The following is a 17,686-nucleotide window of genomic DNA, read 5'->3' as shown; positions in this document are numbered from 1 at the left end:
GACGCATACTGTTCTGAGAAGAGAAGATTAGCGTGATGCAGTGCTCTTATGTATTAACACCGCTCCCCCTCCGCTGCCTGCCCTCGAGGGGTTAACGCCGGCGCCTTCCAGCGCCGCGCCGGCCCGCGCCGCGCCGCCCCCAGCTGTGCGCCTCCGTGCGACCTCCTCCCCTGTTGGCGGGCCTCCCGCCCGCCCGGACCGCGTCATCCTCACCCCCGGCGACTGCGGACGGGGCGACTGGCCGTTCGGCCCGGGCTGCACGCTCGGAGTTCTGAGCTGCACTGGGGGACGCGGGGGCGGCCGGGGCGCTGCTGCACATGTGTCTGTTCGTCCTGCCCCTTCCCTCGCAAATTTCCTCACCCGTCGTCGGCTTTAACTAGGGCTTTCACTGATAATTTTCTTAATGAGGGTTGCGGGTGAGGCAAACCGTGGAAGGAAAGACCAAGTGCGGGGAGCTAGGGGAGTAACAACCTGGGACAGCGCGACAACCAGCTGGAAGGATTGAGGTGAACTCCCAGCAGCCAGGGCACAACCCGTTCATTAAGCAGCCGGAGCCGCGGCTTCTCACTCTTCGCAGCCCCGCGCCCTTTCCCCTCCGTGCGCCCAGAGTTTGGAGGGAGTGGGTCTTAAAGCTTCTGCCCCATGAGCTCCACCAGCTCTTCTTTGTTTCTGGGAGTCCCTGGGAAGAACTGCGTCGCATCCTGCCCCTACTTCCGGTGAGAGGCGACCCCGGGGCGTTTGATGGACCAGTGTAGGAGCGAGAACAGGACTTGTTCAGAGTTTTCCCACCGGGGAAAATGACTCCTCTTTCTCTGCCTGGTGCGGCGGAGGCCAACTGTGGCTAAGCCCTGGGAAGCCAGCTGGCAGAATATGGCACTGGTTTAGTGTTGCTTCTTTTCAAGGGCTACCTCCAGGCTCCTTTCCTTGTGCCCGCCCACCTCTGGCTTGGCAAGCTTGCTTGCCCATCACCTACCGGCACGTGGGCTATTGCTTAAGAAGATGAGGTCCTGGCCTGGATCTCTTAGCTCTCTGGATTCTGCCACACCCTTATCTCAATATTGTATGCTGCCCAGTAATCTGAAACCTCCTTAAATATGCCAGGGAATTTTTGAAGTCCGTGGAGGGAATGGAAACAGCTCTATTGTAGACAATTTGGATTCCCTGTCGTTTACCAACTTTTTTATTATGTATTTGCAGTCAAATAATAACATTAATAGTTAATATGTTACCTAAGATCACATAGTAAGCGGTAGAGCCAGGCCTTGAACCCTGGCAGAGCTCAGATGTCTAGGAACTTGGACAGTAAAAGTGATTCTCCAGAGTTTTCTCCCAGTCAATAAGAACTCAGGTTTCATTCATTTACTTCAACATTTACTGGGATGTTTGTCTACTTATGTTCTCCACTATACCAAGGATGGATGGATGGATGGATGGATGGATGGATGGATGGATGGGTGGATAGATCTGTTCTTGTTTAATCTGCCTTTACCCAGTGACACAGTTGCCATAGTTGTCTCCATTTTATGGATGGAGGTACTGAGCTCTGGCAGGTGAATAACATGCTCAAGGTCATACACCCAGAAAGCAACAGAGGCAGCATCTCAATCCAGTCTTCAAACCCTGAGTCCAGTGTTCTCATCGCTGCCACAAAGATGTCCAGTATGTTCACTCTGCATAGAGTAAATGGCGGAGACAAGGTTGGGGGACAGCCTGCATAAAACATTTCAGGGAAGAGTATATGGAATATACTAGAATGAAGGGTGGGAGAGGAGGGGCTGAGAAAATAGATCCTTTATTTAACTTGTTTGACTCACAATTACTAATCAAAGAGAGAAATGGAGGTTGAGTTCCATCTGGGCTCTTTTTCCCTTCTTGACTAAGCCCCATTTGCACACCATCAGCTTCAAGCAGGACACACCCATCTTGTACCCAGATGTGAGTCTAGCCTGACAGGGATCTGTGGAGGAGAATTGAACACCCGCTGTTGAGAAGTTCTCTCCTTGCCACAGCTGGCATTGAGCTGGTAGGGTTCCAGAGAGACCCCGGCCAGGGTCTGGATGGCGCCCTGGTATATGGCTGCCCCTCCCCCCTCAGGCAGAAGCGGGGCCTGCCTGGCTGGTGCGGGCAAACTCAGAACCCATCTGTTCAGCTCCAGGCCCAGCAAATGTTGTGTAGGTGGATGGAAGGGTAGGATCAAACCGGTACTTAGTAATGGGGTGGTCTCGTGGTAAATATTTGTGAGTGATATCGCCCAAGCTTCATGCAGCTCATGGAGTTCTAGATAGGGGTACTTTGCCCTCTGTAGGCCAGCTAGGCTAAGGGAGCATCATAGAAACCATCAACTGGACCAAGGAGGCTGTAGGACCATGGCAGCACACACAGCCCTTTTGAACTGGAAGTGGCACTGAAGCCTCTAATCCTGTCGCTCGAGTGTCGTCTAGCCATCTGTCTGTTGCTCCTCACAGCCCCTGCTTCTGACTGCGTCCTTGATTTGGAGTGGTGCCACCAGGGAATAAAAAGAAAAGGAAGGCTTAAACTTGGAGAGGAGAGAAGGAAAAAACCCTGGGTTGAGAGTGTTTTCACTTGTGGTTTCCCACAGAGAGACTCCTGCGATAAAGCAGAGTTGAAGAAGCCAGCCAGTGATCCGGCAAGGCTGTGTCAGCCGCTTGTTACCTGCACTAAGACTGGGATGCCTGAGTTCTAGTCCCTTTTCTGCCACTGATTAGACATGTGACAAATCTTAAATTACGACAGCTCTAAACCTTGGTTTCTTCATTTCTAAAATTAAGAGAATGGACTAGAAAGTTCCTTCCAGCTCTCATCGTCCACGATTCCCACCCCTCCTCAGATGTAAAGCTTTGTGAAGATTGATCCTTTGGGGTTGTAGTCAAGTCTTGGTAACGCACCACAAAGTTGAGAAGCGAATGATTCCTTCAGTTGAATCGAGAAATCCACAGTGCCAGAGCAGAGCAGACTGTTTTCTCAGCTACTAAAAAGGCCTGCAGATCACAGAGTGCTAAAGCTAAAAGGGACCTTGGAGATCATCTGGACTTAACCTCTCATTTTACAGATGTCGTTAATGAAGTTCAGAGAGGCATAGTGACTTACCTAGAGCCACACTACTAATTAACATCAGAGTCTCTGTCCCTTCTGAGCTCACCCCCTCAGTCAAGATGACAGTATGTGGCTAATTGGCATTTAAACCTGGGGCTTGAAGATATTTCCAAATGCCTGCCTTCTGTGCTGTTGTATGCAGGTGCTATCATTATACCTTGCTGGGCTGGGTTAACGATGGGTCTTTGATAGAGCCATTCAGAGTGACTTTGGACCCTTAATAAGAAGTGGAGGGAATTCCCTGTTGGTCCAGTGGTGAGGGCTCTGTGCACTCACTGCCGAGGTCCCGGGTTCAATCCCTGGTTGGGGAGCTAAGATCCTGCAAGCTGCGCAGCATGGCCCCCCCATAAAAGAAAGTGTTAAAAAAATTATTTTGAGAAGAAATGGTCATCCAGGGGACTGGCTAAGGGGACCCAGGATAACTGGGCACCTAGTAAAGCCCATGGTAGACCATTCCTCAGCCTGACATGCATCGCTGAGGCATTATCCCCGGCAGCCACTAGATGTCCATAATGCTTCGCAGGGTTTGCCAGGAGTGAGCAGGCTGCTACCTTGCCTCCAGTAGGCTTTCGGCCCCCTCAAGGTGGGTCCATCCGTGGCAGGAAGATCACATATGTACCCCCTGAAACTCTAGTTCCTATTTGCAATATTTTTCGGCTGCCAAACCCTACTCAAGTACCTTATCTGTTTTTATACTCTTTACGCTGCCATTTTAACTAAGAAAAGAACAAGAGCAAAGGAGAAAAAGCGATTTGGAAAATAGGAGGAAAGAAAAAGAAAAATAGTATGGAAATTGACCTCCACAAAGGGGAAGACATCAGTTGCTTGGTGAATTAGTAGTGACAAAACATAAGAAATGGTCTATATGGAAAAAGTCACCTTCTCCTACCTAAGGCAATGAACACATTGTGTGTGTGTGTGTGTGTGTGTGTGTGTGTGTATTTGCATCTCTCACTCACTTCCACCCACGTGTACAGATACTCTTCCAGGGTCAACTGGTCATGAGGTTTCTGTTTAATGGATAAAGTCACCATTGCAAAAAAATAAGGTTATTTTTCTTGCCTGTGGTCCTGAAGTGAGCCTGTGACCATGCCATTACTACCCACAGTCATAAAGGGAATGGATTTTATTCCTTAAGCCTGATGATTCAAGGCAACACAGCTGTTCTAGACTTACCCACTCTTCCTAGTGCCTCAAAATCCACTGTCCTTTTCCCCTAAGAACTCTGCTCTCTAAGGAAGTCGGAAGAAAGTGGACAGAAAAGCACTCTCCCTCTGGGTCCCATCCAGAGCAATTTGTAGAAAACCTCAGAAAAGAAAAGATGCTTAATAAGAATGGCAAAGGGCTATAGAATGGAAGGGCCTCATCCTCTTCTCTGAGGCTGGTTTCCTGGGGCTTAACCGTTTCTTTTCGTGCTGCCAGGCCTGAGTGAAGGGAGAAACCTCCCAAGGCCCCAACTGCCGCCTCTTTTGGAATAGACAGTTGGTGCCCATTCTAGCCAGAATCATCTGTATGGTCAAACAGCCCAGAGAGGTCCAGCCAAAAGCCTTGGAAATGTACTCTTCAGGTGCACTAGCCCATTACAGGCCCTGTGGTTTATCCTTCCCTTTAACTGCCTTTGTATAGCAGTAACAATAGTGATGTTAACAGCACCATTTCCTGGGGCATTGATCGGTACCCATATTAATCATCACAACAGCTCTGTGAGGTGGGTACCATTAGATTCCCCATTTTGCAGATGAATTTAAGACACTTTCTCAGGATCACAGAACTAGTAAGTGACTATATCAGTTTCCTAAGGCTGTCATAACAAATTACCACATATTTGGTGGTTTAAAACATCAGAAATTAGGGCTCCCCTGGTGTCGCAGTGGTTGGGAGTCCGCCTGCCGATGCAGGGGATGTGGGTTTGTGCCCTGGTCCGGGGGGATCCCACATGCCGCGGAGCGGCTGGGCCCGTGAGCCATGGCCGCTGAGCCTGCGCGTCCAGAGCCTGTGCTCCACAACGGGAGAGGCCACAACAGTGAGAGGCCCGTGTACCGAAAGAAAAAAAAAAAAAAATCAGAAATTTATTCTCTCGCAGTTATGCAGGCGAAAAGTGCAAAATCTGTTAGGACCATCCTCCCTCCAAGGGCCCTAGGGGAGAATTTGTGCCTGGCCTTTTTTGCCTATTCCAGCTCCTGGTGACTGTCCCATTCCTTGATTTGTGGCTGCATCACATCAGTCTCCTTGGTCATGTTGACTCCTCCTTTTCTGTCTGTCTCTGCTTTGACTTATAAAGGACACTTGCCATTGGATTTAGGGCCCACCTGGTCAATCAAGGGTGATATCATTGCAAGATCCTTAGTTGCATCTGCAAAGACCCTTTTTCCAAATAGGGTAATATTTACAGGTTTGGGGATGGGGGCGTGGGCATTATCTGTCTGGGGCTCATTCAGCTCACTGCAGTGACAGAGCTCAAATCTATTCAGCATTCAAATGTTAAACCACTGTGATGCCGCGATGTGCCACTTAAGATATACCCTCCCTCTTACCTCTAGCAGGTACATCCTCTGTGTACCTGTGCTTGTGAGGGGCAGAGGAGAGGAGCCAGGTGTCAGCGGTATGGTCATTGGGTCTTCCCGTTGGAAAGGGAGAGAGGGTTCCCTCAGTCAGTGCCACAGTTAGGAAACATCATGTGAGCAGAGGGAAGGGGGCATGTGGACCAGAAAAGCTCAAGAAATCTGCCTTGATTCCTTTTCTTGATAATTTTCTCACTCTTTACATGGTCTGTTGATTTTATCCCAAAGATCTTGGAACATCTAAGCATTTACCAGTAATATTAGAGGTACGTCTTGGCATTGCTACAAAATTTGGCTCACCTGTAACTAAGTCACAGAAATGTTGAGCTTCCCACTCATTGGAGATTAAGAAAGCACTAAAGATCAGAGCCCAGCAGATACAAAGGCAGATGTGGGAGTGAGAGTTATGAGTAAATGGCTTTTCGAGTATCTCCAGCACAAATTTGATCCTTAACCCAGAGTCCATGCCTGCAGATACACACACATACACAATGGTTTTATAAATTTATTCATGTTTTGGTTGGTGAAAGCCCAAACACTTTTTTCCCCCAAACTGAGTCCTACATGAAAGAGGGAAGGAGAGAGAGAAAGAATGAGTGAATGCATGTATGCATGCATTCATACATTCATGTTAGTGGGCATTATACCATAGTGGAGGTTATGAAAATATTCTGGAATCAGAGAAACCTGGGTTCAAATCATGGTTCTCTCTTGCCTACTGTGTATAATATATGCTGTGTATATAAGTTGCTTCTTTAAGCTTCAGATTCTTCATGTGTAAAGTGGGATTAATAACTATTTATTTTGTGGTATTATTGGACTAGAAGCAAGTAAGGAAAATCAGTTAGTCTTAGCTAATAGTAATAGTAGTAGCAGCAGCTGTTACTTTCTAATAAGTAACAGACCTGGTGCAACCAAATAAAAAATAAATAAAATTAAAAAAAAGGAATACCCAGAACCTTGTAATTAAAAAAAAAAAGATCAGCTTTTTTTTTTTTTTAAATACGGGGAAATTTAAGGAGGATCCTAGTGGTCATAAGGTTTCGCCAGTCCTCAGTTTTTAAAATAAGGAAACTAGTATAGAAGGGAAATATTTTTATCCAAAGTCAATTACTGAGAGAATCCTTCTTTTTCTTTTATTTTTCCCTCTCTGCTCTTGCTATTGCACCTAATTTAGACCTTTCAGTTCTTCATTTAAGATATAAGGTGTTTCTCACTGTTTTTAACAGTTAGTTTTGAGATAATTTTAGACTCAGAGACAGGTTGAACATACTCAGACTATATATAGGATATGGTCTTCACCCACCTTACTATTATGTTAACATCTTATATCACAGAACATTTACTCAAAACTAGAAATTAAAGGATTCAAGACATAGATGTTTACTCTTTCCCTCTAAATCTATTCTCCACAGCCACCAAAGCCATCTTTGTGACACCATGACAGATCACGTTATTGATTTGCTTAGAACACTCCAGTGTTCTTCCCCTCATAATTCAAATAACGACCAAATGGTGTACCATGGACCACAGGCCCTAAGCTGTCATGCCTTGCCTGCTCCTATGCCCTCGTGTTTTATCATCTTCCTGCTTACCCCCTACCCTTCAGCTATGCTGCTCTTCTTTCATTTGGGATACTCTAAGCTGGTTCTCCCCATTAGGGCCTCTGCTCTCTCCTCTGTCTGGAATGTTCTTCCCCCACATCTTCAGGTGGTTGGCTCCTTCTTGAGCAGGTCTCTTGGGACTTTCCATGACTACCCTGTCCTTTAGACTACTTTAGTAGCCCCACCAATCATAGTCACATCCCTGGGTTTTATTTTCTTATTTGATTTACCATCATCTGAAATTCTCGTTTACTTGCACACCCCATGAAAGCAGAGGCCCTTCCCATCTTGTGCCCAACACCTAGATCATAGTGGTGAATTGATTATTTCAGAGGAAAGAGGACTATTCTTTGACCCAAATGAATAGGAGTTCAGGCCTCCCTAATGGTGTATCAATAGCCCTAGCCCTAATCCATAAACCTTTGAAAAGATAGGTGAAAAATGACCAGCTTTTGGGACTTCCCTGGTGGCGCAGTGGATAAGACTCTGTGCTCCCAGTGTAGAGGGCCCAGGTTCGATCACTGGTCAGGGAACTAGATCCCACATGCATGCCGCTACTAAGAATGCACATGCCACAACTAAGGAGCCCATGTGCCGCAACTAAGGAGCCCGCCTGCCTCAACTAAGGAGCCCGCCTGCCTCAACTAAGACCTGGTGCAACAACAAAAAAAAAAAGACCCTGAACCTTTTAATAAAAAAAAAAAAAAAAAAAAAAAAAAAAAAAAAAATCAGCTTTTTTTTTTTTTTTTAAATACTGGGAAATTTAAGGAGGATCCTAGTGATCATAAGGTTTCGCCAGTCCTCAGTTTTTAAAATTCCTAACCCCTTGCTGACAGATTTATGAGCAAGAGTTTTATGGAGGTATCATCAAGGCCCACGGGTTCTTGGCAGTTGTGGATATGTGAAGAGTGAGCAGAAGAGCGAGTACAGATACACAAATACGATTATCTGTGCTCATGGATACATGTGCCTGTCATTTTCAAATTTGCTAAAGTGCATTTTCTCCAAAGGGAGTGAGGGCTGTTGAGCCTGAAATAGGGAACACCAGGACTGTAAGATGAAATGCTTTGAAAGTGGCTATGCCAATGCTAATTAAAGAACGTTAGGACAATCACCACTAGCAGTAGTAAAGGGCGCCCCATTACCTCGCTTTATGGAGAGCTGGGTAAATTTAAAGGCAGCAATAATTATCCCACTGAGTGCTGGAGCTCTAGTGCAGTCGGTGGGCACCTGGCTGGGCGGTGAGAGGAGCCCAGAGCTTCTGTCCAGGGTCCTTATCTCTATTAGCTACAGTCCCTAAATTTTGCATGACTAAAGAACAAACAGTTCCATCACTCAGGGGGGAGATTGAAGCAAATGGGCTGTTTGGAGAGTCTGACTGGGAGCCTGGCCACCTGGGTCCTTCCCCAGCTTTGCTATTGACTTTCTTTCCCTTTTCCCATGAGGGAAGATGATTCTTCCTGTTGTGACTCCACTTTCCTTGACCATGGATGTATCACAGATTTTGTTTAAAAAAAAATAGTCGCATGGGGCTTCCCTGGTGGCACAGTGGTTAAGAATCCGCCCGCCAATGCAGGGGACACGGGTTCGAACCCTGGTCCGGGAAGATCCCACATGCTGCGGGGCAACTAAGCCTGTGTGCCACGACTACTGAGCCTGTGCTCTAGAGCCCGCGATCAGCAACTACTGAGCCCATGCGCCACAACTACTGAAGCCCGCGCACTCTAGGGCCCCCGTGCGGCAACTACGGAGGCTGCGTGCTGCAGCTACTGGAGCCCATGCACCTAGGGCCCATGCTCCGCAACGAGAGAAGCCACCGCAATGAGAAACCCACGCACCGCAACGAAGAGTAGCCCCTGCTCGCCCCAACTAGAGAAAGCCTGCGCGCAGCAACGAAGACCCAATGCAGCCAAAAATAAATTAATTAAATACATTTTTAAAAAAAAATAGTCACATGGCTTAGGGCTATTCTCCTGGGAATATTCTAGGACCGCCCCCCCCACCCTTACGGAGCAGGTCACTGCTTCAGAGAAGACCTTATAGTTTAGAGAGAGTGAACAAGATGGGAGCACACTTTCTATACTTACCCTAGGGCATTTCTGACTGAATTTAAGAAACGTACTCAGCTTGGAACTTTTTCTGTGTTTTTATTCTGTTCAATTTGGCTTGAAACCTGTTGTGCCCTTTTCTGCTATTTCTTCTTGTAGCTGTTCCATGGCCTATACAGCAGTGCCATGTTGGCACTGCCTTCTCTTTCCCAGGCTTCTTTATCTGTTGTTCAGTCTCTTTGTGGATCAGCATCTGTGGCCGTCAAGCTGCCTCGCACAACTTGTTAATTGTTTTCAATTTTATGCTGCCCGTTTCAGCTATAGCTCGGGTTTTCTTACTTCCAGTTGGTATGGCCTCACTTCATCATCCAGTACTGGCCTGATAAGGTGGGTTCATTTGTCTGATCTGAGGAATTTCTGAGGGAGACTTGGAGGACTCCTAATGAAAATGTGGGCTTGAATTTTGTCTCTTAGTTGCTGTTGTGACCATCCTCAGCCCACCCCATCCTTGAGCAAAAGGCCAGGCTCTTACCCTTAGAAGTGGAGGGGTGTGCGGAATTGGGGACAACAGGAGCCTAGCCTGGAGATCCCACCACTGGCTTCTCCATGAGTCATCAAACGACCGATGGGTGGGTTGGCTGACACCCAGGTTCCTGGGTGCTGCGTTCCTTTTGCATTACGTGCGCCTCTTCAGGAGTGAGATCTCCCCAGCCTCCAGCCTGCCCTTGATCCATGGTTTTAGATGCAGTTCTATCTGCACATGCTTCCGGTGGGAATCACCTTTATACCTAGAGGAATTTGGGGTGGGTAAATATGAAATAAGGGAGCTAGGACCCTCAGCTCCTCTAGCAGTTGTAGAGAGAAGAATTAGAATTCCCCAGCTGGTTGGTTCGTCAGTCTGTCATATTCCTATTCTCTCTATCTCTTTCACTTACTGTCTCTCTCACATGCAGTTCGGAATTTGGCCAGAGCTGATAGGTAGATTTGTTTGTTTTTACACAGGGGTAACACGACTATCTCATTCTCCTTTACCCCAGGACACTGCCCCTGGCCATGAATCCCTGCCTTTTCAGTTTTTCCTCACTACCAGCCAGGAATGCTAAGCGGCATGCTCGGGAACCTGTCGTGTTGGTCTACCTGAAACTGTTCCTCTGATGGACACCAGACTGAAATGGCTCTGCTGCTGATAAGGGGTGCTGGAGCCCCACTTTCGTGGGGCCCCCAGTTGGGGGTCTGGGAGTCAGCTACCATGACGCCTGGACAGACAGCCTGGCTAGAGGAGCCCTTGTTCTGTGTCACTTTGTTGGTGACTGGGGCCAGTTTGTGTGACAGCCCAGTGAGGCTGCTTGATTTGTATTCAGTGCACAAGCCCTAAAGAAAAAAAAAAAGTCTGAGAGGGGCCTTGCCAGCCAATAACTCTGAAAGGATTCTTTGTGTAAGTGAGGAGTCTCTGGGCTGGACGCCCTCCCTCCCCCCAAGCTGGCCTCACTGGCCCAGCAACTCGGTGGTGCTTTGGAGCTGGCCCCGAGCCCTTGGGGTTCACTCCCGAAGGGGAGACCATCTTGGGATCCCAGGCACACAGAGCGACTTCAGCTCTGTCCTTCCTGCCCTGGCATCTGACAGTCTGCCTCCAAATGCCAGTCCGTGGGATCTATTCAAGGCCATGTGTGCCCACGAGACAGTAAGTGAAAGAGAGAGAGATGAATATGAAAAGACCAACTGACCAACAGACTGAGGGCATTCTGATTCTTCCTTCTAGTGGAAACCTCCAGAGAAAGATGGAGCCTGTGTCCACCACTCCGGGGGGGCTGCTGCATCTCTCTCTCGGCCAGCAGGACCCTGTGTTGGCCTGAGCCTTTTGATTTCCTAACCAATTAAAGCAGTCTTTTGCTCCCGTTGTCTGAACAGCGACAGACCTTCTGCTCCTGCACACCTGAGAGCTGCAGGGTAAATGTCTTTATCAGACTGAGACTAAGAGGGGCTCCCGCCCTGGTCGGAGGCCAGGCCTGCCTCTGGCCTCCAGCACCACTGTCGACAGCCCTGCCCATTCTCAGCGCAGCTTAGGGGTGGGCTTCCTGCCAGCTCCGGTCTCAGTCTGCGTCTGTCTCTTTCAGAGTGTTATTTGTTATTAACGAGCTTTCTGAACACATAACCTCGACTTGCTTGCTTAGGTGAATAAGACCATTCTTGTTAAATACTGTTTTCTAGGAAGGAGAAGAATTAAGCAGGTGTTGAAGGATTTTCCTAAAGACTCATGTGTGAGCCTGGAGGGCAGTAGCGCTGGGAAGCATGGGGTAGGGGTCTGGCATCTCTGTGTTAGGCTGCATTTGTCGTGAGAGAAGCCGAGAGGTTGACTGAATTTTGTCCCATCACGTGGTCCGTCTCAGAGGTGAGCCTGTCCCCTCGTATTTCAGTGCTACTGGGTTTCTCATTCTGGTTTCACCTTTGCCAGGGATAAACACCACCACCCCCCTTGTGTCTCATTTTTAAGATATTGATCAAGGGCCTGATATCCAACTCTCTGGACAAAAATATCAAAAAATATGGTTCCCCATATTTAGTGCACCGAAATGATGTACTAAACATTGCAGCACTTTTATAGGGTGCCCATTAAATAGGACAGTGTAACCCGACCACATTTTTAAATCTTTCTCTTTTAGAAGCCTCTAAGAAGGGCTGTGGGCCTGAGAGAGGCTGTGTCAGGGGCCAAAGCTAGCAGAGTAGGGTCTCCTGCACTGGCCCAAACTCAGCTTCTCCTGAGGAATGTTTGGTCCCCCAAAAGGAATAGGGATGTGGTCCCACACAGCGACCCACCCACAGACTCAGTGCCGTCACATCGGGGTTCATGGAGAAGAAAACCAAGGAACTATTTCCATTCGGCTGAAGGAAAGTGTCTCCCAGGCCCACTCCCATCTCCAGTGCCCCTCTGCCTCTCTTGGGCCTGTGGCACTTTTGGTTGGTGTGTTAATCCTTCCTCCATGCAGCACCGTCAAGGAGCTTTGCAGCCCTGATGCGAAGTGCAGAAAGATTTTTTCAGACCCCATCCACAAAGGGACAGGCAGGCAGGCTCTTGACAAAACAGGCTTTGGAGGCAAATATAGCCCTCCCTGTTTCACAGAGACCTTTGTCCCCTGGAGCAGGTCAGGTGTGAACAGAAATTCTGAAACCAGTGACTTGAAAGCTGGTTACCAAGGAATGTTCTGCATGGGCCCTGTGCATGTACAACATGCTTATTTTTAAAAGCCTTCCTTGTTCTCGCCTTGCTGGAATCATTCGTTGGTTTTCTCCCAGAGAAGATAATAAAACGGGGTTTAGAATAAGGAATGTGCTGGTCTTCCCTTGCTCCTAACCTCTCCCATCTGTTATTCCTCCTCTCACTGCTACTCCCAAACTTATAATTTAAGAGATCCTTCGAGAAGGGACTAGGGATGGCTTTGCTCTCATCCTCAGGTATAATAGCCTTTTCCCATTTGTTTTTTTTTTATTTTTCCACATAACTCACATGGAGTGGAAGGAATGAATCTGTTTCTGGACTGATGAGTCTCATTCAGTCATTGTCTACATTGGTCTCTCTGGCCTGCTAATGCCATTTGAGTTTCTAAAGTCCTTACTTTGCAAATGCACTTGTGTCCTGGGTTTAGCTTCTGATTACAGGATTAGCAGAGATTATACAGTCTGTCTGATGTCTTCTCCAAGCTTTCTATCAGATTTGTGGCTATGAATTGAGAGATTTGTACATCGACAGAATAGAAGCTACAGGCAGAGATGGACCGATGAGGGAAAAAAGAAAAGGGATCTCGTGTGAAGAACTGGCGTGGTATCAGTCCTGATATTTGAATCAAAACCAGTTAAGAATCTGGGAACCTAGACTTTCTACCTCTTGATTTCATGACTCTGCTCCACCTGTGCCCTCTTTCCTAGACAAACTTTTCGTGAACCCTGACTCCTCCCCCTACCCACCCCATTTGTTGCACCGGAATAGAACCCTGAGCCGATGCTGTGGGTGGCAGCCTTTGCTAAGAGCTCTCCTGGCATCAGCCATCCCTCTGGCCTCCATCTTGTCAGTTCTCATTAGACAGCAACTCTTCAGTTGTACATTGAGGACCCTTAGAAGCTGGAAAAAAATGACAGATGGGCTTAGGACACAGAGCAACTCCTGTGACTCAGAAACATTAGGGTATGCAGCCACCTAGTTTTGTTGTGGAGGTTAAAAAAGACACAGGTAACTATGGAAAAGGCTCATGGGTCACTGTAGGCTATAGGTGCTTCGTGCTGCAATAGACCATCTATGCAAGAGACTGACCTCTCACAGAAAGTCAGTCCCAAAGTAAGGCAGCTCCAGGGTGGGTTAGTTTAACTGAGATGAGGCCCCAGGTCAGAATCAGGTACCTTAGTTTTTTTCTTCTTCTGTGTTTGAACCATTCCCTCAGCGTGACCACAGTTCTTTCTTGGCTGCAAGATGGTTGCCATAGCACCAGGCATTGCATGCCCACACACCAATCTCCAAAGGCAGGAGAAGCAGTGTGTTTCTGCATCTCTTTTTAAAAGCAAAGAAATCCTTCCCCACATGCCTCTCACCTGACTTCCTCTTATATCTCACTGTCCAGATTTGGGTGACACTACTAAACTGTGATGTGGCACCAGGAAAGAGAACTCTGCTCCCCAGTGATGGACTGAGACCAGGGTTTCATAGGGTCCGTGAATTTGGATGGGCAGAAATTTATGTCTTTATTAGCCTGTAACTCAAATTTAGCATGTTCTTTGAATGTGAATGTAAGCCAAAAATCATAGTAAAACTAGTGTATCTGTGATTTTGTCACCAATGGAAATCACAAGTATTTTTATATCACATTATAATAGTTGCAGGAATTTCAACATTATGTTTACTCTTATCACTGCCTTGAGATTATAGATGTCAGACCTACTGCTAGATCTTGTTATTTGGTGTGTTAATAAAGAAGTACATATATTTGCTATATCCTGATTTGGGTGGGTTTTAAAAAATATTTTAATAACTGTTTCAGTGTAAATGGTTTCCTCTGCAATCCTATGTACTTTAATTAATGTATCCAAAAATATTATTATTCTATGAAGGGGTCCATAGGTTCCCCTTGACTGCCAGCAAGTCCCATGGCACAAAAAAATAACTTAGATCGTCACATTTTCCTGAGTCACATAGATATCACAAGGAAAAAGGACAGAGACTTGCCAGCAGGGAGAAGGGGAAATGGCTATTGAGTGGCAACCATCGGGCCTTTCCCCAGCAAGTGCCCATAGACTCAGGCAGCCAAAGTGCCACCAAGTGGTTCCGGCCCTGCTGTTGCCCAGCTGCGTTTAATTTACAGCTGGGTCTCCTGAACTTGAGGCGTTCATTATATGTGCTATTGCCAAGTGCTATTGCCATGTGCTATTGCCAAGTCCAGGTACCCTCTATACTATTATCTGCTTAATCTTTTTCTTTAAATCACTCTGTTCTTTCCGAAGCTATTTTGGAACTTTTAAAAATGGAAACACATCACTTACCATAAATGAAAGGAAGTTTAAAAAATAAATATGGAGAATGCAGGACAGTGTTACTGAATTCTGGCTAAATCCTGTTTACCAGCAAGGCTCTGAGCCTGAGGTCTGCCCGGTTTTGTTAAAGAGATGCTAAAGGCAGATTAGCAGTAAACCAAGACTTTCTCCTTAATTTATTCAGAGTCACTGAGAAATAATTGAAAATGGAACAGCACGGTTTGTGGTTGTCATTCAGTGCCCTGTCATTGCCCCATCTAAAATAATTCACTCCCTTGGAAAAAGCAGGGTGACGCCAAGTGACCCTACCTACAAAGGGAATGAGGTTAGTCGGACTTAGTTTTCATGAACATGTCATCTCTTAATGATCACTGCTTTCTAAGAACTCACAAACTACATTGCAACAACTGCTTCTGGGATTTAGTCCAGGACAGACTTTAAGCTTTCTTACCTGTGGTTCATGGACTTCACCATCTTTCCTTTTCTTTTGCTCCATTCTTTTTTCCCTTTTTAAAGGTCAGACTAGCGTTTGCCTGTCTCCATTCTGACATCATCTCTTCTGTTCTCGCAGATCCAGCAGCTATCAGAGAACCGATGAGGCTTGATGTTACTCAGTGGGACTTTAGGGGGAAGCATCAGTTCTGGAACCCAGTGGCAGAAGAGGCAACCCCTCTTGGCATAGTCCCAAAGCTCAAAGAGGACAAACTAGGTGAGCAGAGGCCCTAAAAGTCAGAAGACAGGGGCCTGCACCAGAGTAGTTTTGGCCCTGCTCCCAGCAGGAGAGGAACACGCAGAGGGGATTGAACTGGGCATGCAACTTCGGGATGCAGAGCCAAGAGTTGGAATCGGAGTATTTGAGAGCTGGAAGGAAGCTCAGAAGTCTAATCCCATCCCCCATCTAGAGATAAGAAATCACAAATCCAGAGACGTTAAGCCATAAAGTCACACTGGCACACGGTAGTGGCAGAGCTGAGATGAGAACCCCTCCCCTGCGCTATTTTCACTCTTAAGGTACTAAAAGTACATTCTCCTCCTTCCCTTCACAGTGTTAAAACAGGGCTGGGGGTCACTCTCCCACCCTCCCCTTCTCCGCTCTCCTTTCCCTTTCCTCACGGTCATTGTTTCACCCCTTGTTCCCGTTGCACCTCCAGGCCCTCGTCCATGTCTGCAGCTCTGCTTCTCCCGAGCCCTCTCTCATTCCTGGGGCCTTTTAGGACTGGTGTTGAAACTGTAGCAGAGAATGTTCTTTCTGGTCATGTCAAACCTTTGTGCCGCATGCACCTCTTCGTGATGTAATGCTGTTGCTGGTGGGCATCTTTATGATGGGAGATGAGGAGAGCTCAGAGGGAGCTTCTTCCATCTCCCCTCTCTCATCTCCCCTCTCTCATCTCCCCCCTCCCATCTCCCCCACAAAGATTCTAGTTGCCGAGTGTGGGGAGGCCTGGGGTCTACATTTCTCTTCTTTCCTGTTCATCTCTGGACCTCCGAGAACACAAGAGGTTAGAAGCTCTGGATGGAAGGGGATGAGACCACAGCTGCAGTTTCCAGGTGCTGAATTAGAACTGGTAGTGATTTTTTTTTTTTTTTTAATAATTCAGGCAACCCCCTTGTGAAGGACAGGCTGACACTTGCTGACCATGCTTGTGCAAAATTTCTCCTGGAGCTGTTAGTTGTGTGCATGTTTATTACACGCTGAGTGTGCCTTGTGGGCATGTTTGTATGTGAGCGGGCGCTGCCATCCCCAGAGCAGGCCTTCTGCAGAACTGAGACGCTTTTCTTAATGGTTTGAAACGACAAATGTTATTGTCTTTGAGTTAAGTGGTTCAATTAGCACTGATTGGAAAGAGTGGGATGAACTGGGGAAACGCTCAGGCTGTTTGGTAACAGCCTCAGGAACGGAGGGAGGGAGGGAGGGAGAGAAGGTGTCACCGACTAAAACAGCTCCCAGGGGTGGCCTGTCCCTCTATGTGGATGGGGGAGAGAGCTGCCGGGACCGATTTTTGTTTTGCGGGCAAGAGCAGGAAGCTGTTAGAGAGGTGACGTAGGTGTGTCTGTGTAATTTCCCTGCTGCTGTAAGAGATCTACCATTCTCCACATAAAATATTAATCACTCCGCGACGTGTCCCCTCTGCCCACTGGTTTAGCCCAGTGTCAGGATGCGCTCTGGTTTGCAGTCCTTCCAGCTGTTCACGCGGGTGTTTTGTATGTCCATCTTTCTGTCCGCCAGAGACCTTTGGGGGAAGGTTAGCAGCATTGCAAAGCCTTTCATATCTTCTGAGCAGCCTCAGGTATTTTCACCCTGCAGTCCTTCCCGGGGATGGAGGTGGGGTCAGCACCTTTACTTGTGAGTCTCTGCCCTCCCCAATCTCTTCTCTTTACCCCTTTTTCTCTGCTACCCTAACATGAGCAGCTCCAGGATCATTTCAAGCCCCAGAGCTTTTCATTCCACCCTTCCTCTCCAGGTCTGAGTTTCCCAGCACTGTGGAGGGCTCAGTGATTGATCTATCGCTGTGCCTCGTCCCCCAGAAGGTTTTCTCTTTCCACTCTGGATAAAAGAAACAAGGCCCGGCTGCTCCGGGCTTTCATCTCCCAGCCCTCGTTCTTCCTGGCCCCTCCTCTCACAGCTGCTCACTTCCCCAAGCTTCCCCTGTTCCTCCAAGGCCTCCCAAGGAGGACAGGTTTCTCTTCCGTTGCCATCCCGACACAGGGTCCACCTCTTCCTTCCCTTTCCTCTTGGGTCCACCATGGTTCGAACCACCCTCTGCCTCTCAATTCATTGCTAAGACCAGAAGACTGGAAGAGCTTCCCGCCTGCTGCCACGTTCGTGCAGCAGGATGCTGGGGTT

General features: G+C 47.6%; 1 protein-coding gene across 1 annotated transcript in view; it reads left to right on the top strand.

Annotated features, from left to right (window-relative positions):
- The window catches only part of SND1 (staphylococcal nuclease and tudor domain containing 1), a 413,476-nt gene that overhangs the window by 355,663 nt on the left and 40,127 nt on the right, over window positions 1-17,686 (top strand). The window lies entirely within an intron of this gene.

This window comes from Neophocaena asiaeorientalis, unplaced genomic scaffold (genome assembly GCF_003031525.2).
Source record: "Neophocaena asiaeorientalis asiaeorientalis breed wild unplaced genomic scaffold, Neophocaena_asiaeorientalis_V1.1 scaffold681, whole genome shotgun sequence".
NCBI lineage: Eukaryota > Metazoa > Chordata > Mammalia > Artiodactyla > Phocoenidae > Neophocaena > Neophocaena asiaeorientalis.
The sequence above is the reverse complement of the archived record's forward strand: the minus strand, read 5'-3'. Positions and strand labels throughout refer to the sequence as shown.